We start from the raw sequence: 13013 nt of genomic DNA on the forward strand, positions 1-13013 counted from the left end.
ATGCTGTGTTAATCAAATAATGAGTTCATTTAGATTTGAGGATCAAATCAGCTGACACTGATCACTATGTGAGTTACATTTGTGTTAATATTTCCTTATGGTTTTCTCCTCTTCAGGTGGAGGTCCAATCATTGTCCGACTGGTCAGCCAGCGTCTCCTTCAGGTCTCTGCTGGTCAAACACTGCCAGGCAGCGTACAGGAAGAACTTTGACAGGGAGGGCCTTTATCAGAAGAGTGGGTCCTGCCTGGAGCCAGTCAGGGACGTGAGGGTGATTGATCGGCTGAGGGAAGAACAAAACAACGCCAAACCTTCCGGTCGCTTCCTCAATACCATCAGGTTTATTGGGGAGCTGTTCCTCTCAAAGGTTCTGGCTGAGAAAGCCATGCACTGCTGCATCAGGCCGTCTCTCGAGAGCCTCTGTGAGCTTCTCCAGCTCATCCAGCAGGACCTGGAGGTGGTCACGTCCATGGAGGTGATGGACTCCTACCATAACCAGCTGGAGTTCATTGCAGAGAAAGGGAAGAGGGCACCAAGGCTCTCCCTTTTGTTGAAGGACACAGTGGACGAAAGGAAGAGAGCAACTCATGTGGGAAATACAATTTATACACTTATACAACTTATACAGTGATATTTGTAAATGGACTGTAATGGGACATTCTGTATTTAGATAAGTTTAATGAAAGAATGACAAGTTTATATAGAGAATATTGTTATAAGATGTGTTTCTGTAGTTAAACTTGTAACACAATGTGTATTTGCACACAATGCTCAGATGTGTATTTGCTTAGAGACTCCTGTGCCTCTTGCTAAAACAAAAGGTTTTCACAGCAGGGGCCAGTCAAGCAGATGGAGCAGAGAGACTATAGATGTTACTGATCAGAAGACGGGGGTCACTGGGAAAACAGGTTTTCAAACTCAAGAGCTTTTCTTGAGTCTGAGCTGAAACAAGATGTCATTGTGTTGCAAGACTTCAAAGAAGTCCTCATGCAGATTGATGGAGACAGAATGTTCGACCAGCCTGGTCACACACTCAGAGAGCCGATTGGATAAACGTTCTTCTCCTGTGAGGAGGAGCTTCTACTTGTATAAATGAAGTGACTTTTTATTGGTCAGGGCCTTTTCCTTGAATCTGTCACCGTGATAATAAGCTTTGTGCCCCCATCCGCAGATGGGTAGAATTAAAGACCAGAAGATAATTGTTTGTTGGTTCATGTATTGAATCTCCTATTACAGGACTGAACCCCCCCCCCCCCCCCCCCCCCACTGCAACCCCTGCTCCTACTCTGTATAATGTACACTGGGTGACATCATGCCCTGAGAAATGTCTTTACTCTCTTTGGGGTTTGTACTATGTTGTCGACTAATGAATAAAATGTTTTAAATGTAATTTGGGTGTTTTTATGTCTTGCATGCAGCTGCCCTCACATTTCAATTAAAACACATGTGGGAAATACAACTTATACATTTCCCCTTTTTCCTATAGTCAATGAAAAGCACAGATGACTGGAGAATTTCTGGGACAACATTTGACAAAAGTACTTATCCTGAACTGAACATCAAATCTAAATGAGAATTCAGTTAAAAAAACAAAAAACATATTTGATATCATATTCTGTCCTTACAGCTGGTTGTGTAAGACTAGTTTCACTTCATGCTGTGAGGATATTCAATATAAGCCTCTGGAGAGGGATATTTATGAATGGATAAAAAGCTTGGTTTTATTATATCAACAGCAAGAGCATGATATTATTTGACAAGGACAGACAAACTCTAGCTTTGTTTTGAGTAACACTATTTTAAACCAATCCTTAAGATATTTCAGTGCATGTGTAATAAATACGGCATCCGAGTTCAGACTCCTAGAATTAGCTCAGTATCGTCTGCTGAAACTCAGAGACTCTGTCTGTGAGCTTATGTTTGTGCACTGGACTAAACTTTAGTTTCTTTTGGGAGACAATCTCGCAGCATATTTCAGGATTCCCAGTTCTGGGACCATGAATGTGAATACATTTTGAACTCATCTGTCCAGTCGTTGTTGGGACAGATTAGTGTGGTGGAAACGATCAGACATAAACATCTCTAACATGGCAGCATGGCCAAAAAGAGAACTGCTCTTATCTTTTTTTAACATGGAGATGTAAGCTCCTGTCACACTTACTGCAGGTGAACTGAGTTCAGTGTCTACCTCCTTCACAGTGTCAGCAAGCTGTTCAGACATTTGAACCTACATGTTCACATGACCTGATGCCTGCACTCTGCCCTCCAGCACCCAGAGAATCATACAATAACCCTGAGCTGCTGTTAGAGTCACAGGAGCCAATGAGACTTAACTAATGAGAAGCTTTTACAAAAGAAGGCTTAGAAGTGTTACAAGGATCTGAAGTCATTATTTAATTTTTCTTTTCAGTTTGTCCCCTGGGGTGGGGGGGGGGGATTTGTTCATATACGTCTGCATGTATGAGATTTCATGTTCAATTGTGAAAACCAATAAATAAAGTGAAAAAAAATTAAAAAATAAACCAAAGCCTTTAATAAGTCGTTTAATAAGTCACGTTACTGATGAATCTCTCAAGAGGATTTTTGGTTTGGTCAACATTTCTCCAATCCTCCTCCAGGTGGAGGACACGTTTCAGGAGGGCCAGGAGAAGGAAGAACAACAGGATAAAGAGAAAATCAAGGCTGAAGACAACGCTATTGAAATGTCAGAGGACTTCGATGGCCAGATGCATGATGGGGATGAGAAAGAACCAGGTGATGTGGCCCACCAATTTTGCTTTTGTTCCATTTCTTGGTTTTATCTCTTGCTTTCTAGTCCCTACTGCTGGCTAGTGGGAAACTGGAGTAAAAAAAATCTCAGTCCTGATTTGTTGACACAGACTTCAGTGGGTTCCTTAAACCCAGGTCATGTGACCTGACACTACCACAACCACTGCAGATTAAATGCACCATCTATTGCAAAAAGTGACAGTCTGTGTTAATAAGCTCTCAGCTAATTAAGTTTGTGTTTAAGCAGCACATAGAATAGAAGGAAGGGCTTCTTAGATTTCTCACGCCCTTCATGCTGTTTTAAACCTGGTCAGAAATGTACTCGGATGCAGGCACAACTTTCTTGTTGCAGTGTAAGATCAGGCTAGGAAGGCTTCTTTTTATAAGAAGTTAAAAATTAACTCATTTTTTATCATCTCGTGCTGGTGACCAACGACTAAAGAATTTCAGAAAGTAAAAACGCCTCTTCCAAAATAACTGCTCATAAGATCCATCATCCATTCATCATTCTCAGGTGAAGATGAAGACTCTGATAAAGAGGACCAGGAGGATCTGGACAAAAAGATGGGGAACCTGGGTGAAGGCGAGACTGACACTCTGGATGAGAGGATGTGGGGAGATGATGAAGATGATGATGAGGAGGAGGAAGAGGAAAGTGACCAGGAGGAAGAGTCTGGCCAGGGCATGGACCAGGTAAAGGACACTAGATTACCATCAGGCTAAAACAATATTTAACATACATCGTTAATGTCTCCACTAAGTATTTTATTGGCTGTTTTTCACATTAATCAATATTAAAGACCAGTGAGGTGTTGTTGGTCTGGCCTAATTTCCTGTCAACACTGGATTCTGTGTCAGGGTGAATCCGAGCTGGTTGCCAAAGACGACAACTTGGACGCTGAAGAGCAAAACAAAGACAAGAAAAACCAGGATAAAGATGAACAGATGGTTGAGGAGGAGAAAGAAAAGATCCACGAGCAAGGAGATGAGGTAATATTCATTAAGAACTGAAGAAGTTCAGAGGTACTCCTCCCTGCATACGCTGATCTCCTCTTACTTCTGTGGTTGAGCTGTGTCTGATCTGTGCTGTTGCTGTTTCTCAGAGGGAGTTTGATGAGAATGAAGTGGATCCATACCACGGTCAGCAGGACAAGAGGCCTGAGGCTGAGGCCATGGATCTGCCCGAGGATCTCAATCTGGACCAGGATGAAGAACCTGGAGAGGATGGAGAGGGCGAGGGTGACGGTGAGACCTGCTGCTGAACTTAGAGATGCTGCTTTTTGAATCATATGAACATGTAGTTGAAGGACAGTGATTTTAGAGGCAGTTGCTTAAGGAGAATGAAGCTGATGAAGAATTTATATATTGACAAAATGGTCTCAGAGTGTTCAGACCTTCTGCACACTTAACTGTGTGGTAGATTTATTCGAGTGGGAAAAAACTCCCTGTAATGAAAGATACAAATGTTAAACAATAAAACCTAAGAAATTATACTATCCTTTTTGGTTAAAATACAGTTTAAATACATTCAGTATAATGTCATCTAAAGAAGTCCTAGAACAGCACCAAAGCTGTTTCAGCAACACATAACTTTGAGAAGTTATTGTGCTAAAAACTGAGTACAAATATTTCTGATATATAAAGAGGCATCTTTTGGTAATTATACATACACAGAACGTGCAACAGTATCTCTGAAATACATTACCATAACTTTTAGCCTCTGAAACATGTTTTCCCTCTTCAGAAGAGAATCCCTTAGACATCGATGAAAAAGCCATGGACCTGGACGAGAAGGAGGATGGAGAGAAAGATGGAGGAGAGGATGAAGGAGCAGAGGAGATGCAGGAGGAACAGACAGACCTACCAGGAGAGGAGAAGGAGAAGGAGCAAGAGCCCAAGACTGAAGAGGAGGAGGGAGAAGGGGAGAAAAAAGGAGTTGACGAGGAGTCTGCTGCGCAAGATGAAGAGGAGGAGGAGGAGGAGAAGGAGAAGAGTGGACAAGAGGCAGGAAGAGATGAAGATCACACTGTTCGCGACGACAAAGGAGACAAACCAAAAGTGTGTATTTAAAGGAGCTTCTGCAACTTCTCTCCAAACGCATACTTTTGTTCTCCGTTTCACTATAATGATTTGTCATGCGTGCAGGATGAAGAGGAGGAGGGTGGGGATGAGGAGCAGCCAGAGTCAGCAGAGAGGAAGGAGCATGACCGAGACGGTCAGACTGGAGAGGAGAATGTCCAGAGTGACACAGCTGTGGAGCTGGGAGGAGAGGCGTCGGAGAAAGACCAAGCTAAAGAGGTACACTTCTTTCTGAATTGAATCAAGAGCGTCACCTGTCTGAGGCATGTTACTCTAGAAAACCCAAACCAGTGAAACCAGGCAAACTGTGGGACACGGTATAAGACCTGAAGAGGTTTAGTCTTCAGATTGTTCAGACATGGTTTCAGCAGCGGGTACAGAGGTGTCATTATTGTAGCAATATTATCCTTGACTTTGAATAAATTGGGCCTGGAAATTCATTGAAAAGTCTTAAAGGGTAAGTTCACTGAAAAATGAAATCTTTGTTATTAAATAAATTATCATCATCTACTCACCACTATGCCGATGGACAGGTGGGTGAAGTGTCAGAATCCACAAAACACTTCTGGAATCTCAGAGGTCAATTTTGTAGCAGCAGAATCCGAACCAATTGAAGTCAATGGCGACCTATCTTCACACATTATCAACTAATCAATCAAATTGTATTTGTATAGCCCATGTTCAGAAATCGTCTCATAGGGCTTTACTAATAAAACATCTGACTAATAAAATCTGTCTGTGCAGTTAAACAGGAAAAGATCCGATCAGAGGAAACGTTTCTCCTCATGTCCTGAAGCTTTGCAGTCAGTGGCAATAAAACTGCTGACATCCTTATCTAAAATGTGTGTTGCTTATGTATGCATGATATCAGAGAAAGTTGGGATCGTGTCAGAAATAATTGTACACTGTCATAAGTTTAGCGGCTACTGCCATTGATTGACTCAGCACAGACCTGGCTCAGTTCAGTGGAGCCAGATCTGGATCAATTCTTCATCCACAGTCAAGTTGTCCCTTTACAGACGATTGAATTTAAAATATTAAACCTTTTTCTCTCTTCTATAGGAACATGGGAGCGGGGCAGCTGATGCCAGCCAAGCAGATGGTCACCAGTCAAAGCTGACGGCTAGAATGGCTGCACAGACACAGACTCAGAGCAAGACTCAGGTACGACTCACAGGGATCATGCTCCGTTTCTGCTTGCCTTTTGTTTTTCAATCCATCTCATCGCAGCTTTCTTTTTATTCTACTGCTCCAGAGCTTCAAGAGGAAGCCTGGTCACGCGGACAACGAGCGATCGACAGGCGACTACAACGAACAAATAAACAAGCGTCTGCGTACAGTGGAGAGCAGCAAGGACAGAAGTGCAGACAACAGGCCGAGCGACACCCAGCAGGATTCTGAGCTGTACGAGCACATCAAACAGGGAGAGAGGGCCTACGACACTCAGACATACGGTCAGTGATCACACAAACACACAAGTAGCCCATGAGAACCTCAGATCAGTGTTTTTATAGGCGGATAAATGACTGTTGTGTTTCCAGATGTGGCAAGTGCAGACCAGCAGAAAGCAGCGGGGCCTCAGCAGGACCAGGATCAGAAAGATGAGGATGTTGCCATGGAAACAGAGGACCAGGAAGAGGACCTCCGTGCCGCTGATGTTCAGGAGCTGAAGCCTGAGCAGCTGGATTCAACCAAGGCCTCCCAGAAAGGTGCCAGCATATCTTCTTCTACTGCTTCAGCATATGTTCTTCTCCAGCTTCAGCATATCTTCTTCTCCTTTATGTTGGTTATGAATTTCTAGTTGTTTTTAAAGAAAGCTGAGCATCATCTCACTTCTTCCTCCTTTTGTCCATGTGCAGGTGTAGACAGTGGGGAGATGGACGTGCAGAGGCAGGGCGAGGAGGAGGAGGACCAGGAGAGATGGAAGGACCGCCAGCGTCTCGCAGAAGATAGGCGAGCAGAGAGAAGCACAGAATCCACAATTCACACTATTCCTGAGCTGCTGATGGACACCATGGAGGTAAACAACCGCTGTAACACAGACACTCAGATTTGCTCTTCTTCCTCTTCCTGCACAAGCATTCTAAGGGCTTCTGTTTCGCCGTAGGCCAAAAAACTAAGAATTTATTATCAAAGTCGTGTCTCTTTGTTTGTGTTTGTGTTTGCAGAAAGCAGAGAGAGACCCAGAGGAGATTAGGAGGGAGATGGAGCTGCAGCTGGAGGCCTGGCACAAACTGGCTCCAGGAGCTCAGGAGGAGGTGAGGCTGCAACAGGAGGTTTAATCTAAAGTCTCCTCCTCCACTCTTTGTAAATTGTGTTAATAGTTAATTGACTGTATTTATGTAGCACTCTTCTAGTCTTGATGACTACTCAGAACTCTTCACAGTTTAGTTTTGCCATCCACACACATCCATACAGTTGTATCATACATCACTCACACACTGCTGGAACTGCCCGCGGGCGCAATTTGGGGCTCAGTATCTCGCCCAGGATCAGTTTGGCGTTTGGGATAGGGAGACTTGAACGGACCACTAACCTTCTGGTCAGTGACCCGCTCTATCTCCTGAACTACAGACGCCATGTGTGACTAGATCATGGTTTATCTATCAGTACTTTATATTCTTAAGGAGGTTTTGGCTTTTTTCTGCAATATATCTTCTGTCTGTGGGTCTGACTGAATGTCCACGAAACATCTGCTGACATGCACTATTGCACACCAAAACAGTTTGACTTTTGACTGCACAAATTGCTCAATAGTCCCACCAATGGTCCAAAACTCCACAGGCTACATTTATCACTCGTAGTGTTGTTTAATCTCCGGCTGTGTCTGAGATCTATTCTCTCTGATCTCAGTGGTTTACATTTACTAATATCAGGTTGTAACTCGTGGCCGACGTGTTCTTGTCTGTTTCAGGAGAGTGCAGCTGCCTCCATGTGGCATCAGTACCAGACCCTGACCTCCGCTCTGTCCCAGCAGCTGTGTGAGCAGCTCCGCCTCATCCTGGAGCCCACACAGGCCGCCAAGCTCAAGTCAGTACAAACACAACACAACATACACCATGAGTGCTGCAGGGTAAAGATGGCAAATTGATTTAGAACGTTTTAAGACCACTTCACTTTTGCTCACTTTATTATGTTGTATGCTAATTTGGATCAATCTACGCTCAGTATCCATAATGGCTAAATGAAAACATAACAGTTTGTCTTTATGGGATAAGGAGTAAAATTGTTGTCTCACCGAACAGAGAATATTTTTCCTCATTCTCTCAGATTATTTTAAATCAATTAATGATTATAGCCCATATTCCCACATCCTCTGCCCTTAACACTTAACTGGAGTGAGGAAAAAGTGTCCAAAAAGTTCTTAGCTAAAAAAACCATAGTAGCCTGGTAAGCCTCTACGTTTAATCAGTGGTGTTGACCGTGGCGCTGCACTGTCGCTTCACAGAGGAGATTACCGCACAGGGAAGCGTCTGAACATGAGGAAGGTCATCCCCTACATCGCCAGTCAGTTCCGCAAAGACAAGATCTGGCTGAGGAGGACCAAGCCCAGTAAGAGGGAGTACCACGTCTGTCTGGCTGTGGATGACTCCTCCAGTATGGTGGACAACCACTCCAAACAGGTGACAGAGCCCCGTCATGCAACCTTGTATACTCGTGTATTAGCTCTTCCAGAAGGCTGTTACATAGATTAAAAATCTATTATTGATGATTAAAGCTGTGTTCAAATGTGGTTTGTGTTGGTATAAAACAGGACAGGTCCTTTCACTATCTGTACAGAAATATCTGTTTTATAGAATCATAGTGAATATAAGAAATTGCAGTAAATATCTGACAAATGACCTGTGTGTGTTTGGTGCAGCTGGCGTTTGAATCCCTGTCAGTGATCATCAACGCTCTCACTCTACTGGAGGTTGGACAGGTGTCTGTGTGCAGGTAAGGACTTTTTTTCTTTAATTCTTGTTTTTAGTTTATTTGCACAGTGAAGATAGAAAGTGATCAAATAATGCTAGAGAAGTCAAACGTAAATTAAAGTAACAAACGTGATCCCAAAAGAAACAAGAGGGAAACTGGAATGCACAGCTTGTGGTGAACAACATGTTCATGTCATGTCTGTTGGTGTGTTCAGCTTTGGCGAGCAGGTGCAGCTGCTCCACCCCTTCCAGCAGCAGTTCAACGACGAGTCCGGGGCTCGGATCCTCCGACTGTGTCAGTTCCAGCAGAAGAAGACCAGAATAGCTCAGGTGGGGGGGTCGACCATCCTCTGTTCTCAAATTTGAACTAATGTCGCTGCTCATGTTTGCCTTTTAAACATGACTGACCTTGAACAGCAAATCATGCTTTAATCCTGACGCCTGTAAGAAATACTACACCTGTTTTTTAAAAGCTTCGTGATTCTCTCCTTAATAAGACTCCTCCTGCGTGTCCCCATGCCGAGACACCCACCTCGTATAAGGAATACATGTTTGAAAAGCTTTTAAACAAGTTAACATTTCCGCCTTGTGCCTTTTCATATGATTGCATACATTCTGTGAGCCACAAGCTTCTTCTCGTCTGACTCACTCTCTCATCCCTCTCTCTCCTCTATAGTTTATGGAGACTTCCACCAAAATGTTTCTCGCAGCTCGGCAGCAGATTCCAGGATCTGTAAACTCAGGTAATGACTCACGCTACGTGCTGACTGTACCAGCTCAGTCAACTGATGCTGTGTATAGTGGGACTTTTGAGATGTGTGTGTATGTGTTTGTCATTGAATAGTCAAAGTTAAGCAGCAATATCACATCTGTTTTCAAATCTTACTTTGGTGAGAATAATCACAACTAACCCAAAACATTTTGATCAATAACAGCACATTTAAAAACCATTAAACATCTCTTGTTGGTTCATAAACAGTTTTATTTGTTGTAAAAGTTTTTAAAAACCTGTCATGTGACACAGAGGAAGAACAAGTGACTGCTTCAGACCTGAAAACCTCAGAGGGAGCGTTTCCCTTCATGTCACTGTGATACAGGCAGAATTATGAATTATGTAGAAGCTCAACAAGCAGCTAAGCCTGTTAACACTGAGCAACAATAACAAGACTTGTACTGAATAAATTATTCATTCATGTATGTCACTTTGCTCAGTCCCACAATGCAAGATTTCCCAGTATGCCACTGAAGCCAGTGCTCACATGTATTTTAGTCCTTTTCAACATAAACATGTCTTTTTAATCATTCTCTCTTGATTTAAAATATCACAATTAGACTGGGAAATGGAAATCGTTTGTCCTTTCCCAAAGGAATTAACAGAGTTGCATGTTGCGTTGGACTCAAGCTGATTCAATTGCTATTCAAAAGCCCATTTCATGTAAATTTCACTGATATAAATAAGAATATAAGCTGTTCTACATCAGATTTGAACTGTACATGTACTTTATCACCTCACAGTCCTTGCCTCATTTAAACAAAACTTAATTAACAGCACGAGTTGTTTCATTTACCTTTAATACCCTTGACCGTTCCCCTCTGACCTCTGACCTCCCTCCACAGACACGGCCCAGCTGCTGGTCATCGTCTCTGACGGCAGGGGTCTCTTCCTGGAGGGGAAGGAGCGGGTGACGGCAGCAGTGCGAGCAGCTCGCAGCGCAAATGTGTTTGTCATCTTCGTGGTTCTCGACAACCCCAACTCACGGGTGAGAAAAGCAGAATTCGACTTCACTTGTATTTTACTTTTCCGTACACAAACTGTTACTAAGCAGCGTTTTGGTCTCTGCTCAATGCAGGACTCCATCCTCGACATCAAGGTCCCCATATTCAAAGGGCCGGGGGAACTCCCAGAGATCCGCACCTACATGGAGGAGTTCCCCTTCCCCTTCTACGTCATCCTGCGAGACGTCAACGCCCTGCCGGAGACACTGAGCGACGCTCTCAGGCAGTGGTTTGAACTGGTCACGGCAGCCGACCAATGAGAAGCCATCTTTCACACAAAGGGAAGAAGTGTGCGGCGACCCACTGCACAATGCCACTCTGCTGCTAAGCTTCTCAGCCAGAACTGAAAATCAACAGAACAAAAAAATAAAACAGAAGACGGATTTACCGCTGTACATGTGCCTTTATTTTCCTATTTTTACTGTAGATTTTAGTAGAGTTTAATAGCAACCTTTGCTGTTTTATCTTTGTTATCAGAAGAATTGTGTTTCTTTTGTAATGTAGCGAGGATTGCTTTAACTTGCACGTCTCAGATGAAGCGATAGAAGTAAAATTGTGATTTCATTGCGTGTGAACCACCTCAGTGAAGGGTCAGTAAATACCTCTGTCCACCTTGTACAATACCCCCAGACCGTCTGTTTGTCCGTGTGGATGGGACAGTCAGTGCTGCAGAGATCATCCAGTCATCCATGTGTGAACACGACAGACGTGCAGAGCTGTGCTTTGTGTAAAATGGACGTCACGACCTACAGTAGCATGTTGTCGTGGTCGTGACTGAGGAACTCCTAAATGTGCCTTGGAGAGGAGAACAGTGTTGCATCTCCCTCCACAGCTGGATCAGCTGCTGGTTGAGGAGTCGGAGGCCACAGCTCTGTCACCGATTTTTTAGAAACTCCGATCTCACACACTTTGAAGCACAACGACAGTTCCGCAGATTCCAGTTTTGAGTGAATGCCCCAGAATTACCAGCGTGTGTGGTTTGAAGATGACACATCTGCTGAGCGACGGCTCATCAACGTGTCTGTTAGGACTAGATGAAATGTGCATTGAAATGTTTCTCATCACCTCTGTGTTTCGTAGCGTACATGTAAGTGTCAGAAGACACTGGCCATTTTTAAGAGCATCCATCTGTTAAATCATGACACGAATGATCCTGACAATAAACTGTTTAAAAAGTATCTCTGTATCTCTGTCTCTTAATATATCATTGCTCCAACCACAACAATAGACATTCTGAGATCAGCATGTTTCATAAGATACATGTATTGGTCCCACACACATAAGACATGCAAATGGGGGGGATTTGTTCTCTGCTTTTGTCCCATCTGGTGAACACAGGAGGACACACAGAGCAGTGGGCAGCCATGCACAGCCGCGCATTACTAATAATATCACATACTTCTGCTGTTATCAGCCTGCAGTAAAAACGGCATTTAATCTTTTTTTTCAATGATATACTCAAGCATATACTGACTTGTTGCTCCAACATTAACTGTGACAGCGTCCCAACATGTGTCTTTCTTGGTGTTGTCTTTATACAACATATGCTGAGAATCATACAACTCAAGTTACTTCTCCACTTCAATTATTAATTTAATGTCATCCATGTTGAAGAACTTCTCCGCTGTTAGCTCCGTTAAATGTCGGGTGTCGAGGGTCCAAGAAGAGTTATGGGTTAGTTTCTTGTTTGCCTCTTTGCGATAGTTTTTGACAAATTTCCATCGTACTCTTTGAAGTTGGAAAAACAGGAAGTCTCAAACGCATCTGTTAAATGTCAAGACACAAACGTTTACTAAATTGCACTAAACAACAACCATTCCACAAACGTTAACCCCCCCCCCCCCCCCCCCCCGGAGAGTGTCCGCCCCCCCCAGGGGTGTTTCTCAGAGGCTCCTTTGATGACATAGAAGACTCATCTTCTATGTAATCAGTGCCTCCTTTGATGAAATAGATGGTATGTTATCGTCTCTCTGTTTGTTGCAGCCATTTCACAACGGCATCTAGTACCCCTACACGAGTGACACCCAAGGGAGCCACTCATCAGCAGGGATCTAGTCCATCCTGAACTACCAGCTCAGCCACTAGTCTGTACCCGCAGCGGGGATGACTTCTCGCAGTGGTACCTCCACTGTCCCCCCCTTCAAATTCCGCCATCGCGGGGAGACGGTGGACTGGCGGCAGATGAACAAGGTGGACATAAACCATGTAAAAAGCCACTTGGATATAGAAACTCTCCAGGAGCACATCAAGGAAGTGATGTTGTGCAGCCTGGATGGGGAGCGGTGCCAGGAGTGCCGGAGCCCTGTGGACCCGGATCTTCTCAAGGTCCTGCAGCTGGCGCAGCTCTCGATGGAGTGGCTGCTCCACTGCCAGGAAGTCCTCAGCCTCAACCTTCATGCGGTGGAGGAGAGGCTGGAGGCGGAGCGCAAAGAGCAGGAGCAGCTGCTGGAGCAGCAGAGCCAGCAGGAGGAGAGGGT

General features: G+C 44.0%; 1 pseudogene; it reads left to right on the forward strand.

Annotated features, from left to right (window-relative positions):
- The window catches only part of LOC128460602 (trichohyalin-like), a 29536-nt pseudogene extending 17822 nt beyond the window's left edge, over positions 1-11714 (forward strand).
- Positions 11715-13013: the final 1299 nt, after the last annotated feature.

The sequence above is a fragment of the Pleuronectes platessa genome, chromosome 17, assembly GCF_947347685.1.
Source record: "Pleuronectes platessa chromosome 17, fPlePla1.1, whole genome shotgun sequence".
Lineage (NCBI taxonomy): Eukaryota > Metazoa > Chordata > Actinopteri > Pleuronectiformes > Pleuronectidae > Pleuronectes > Pleuronectes platessa.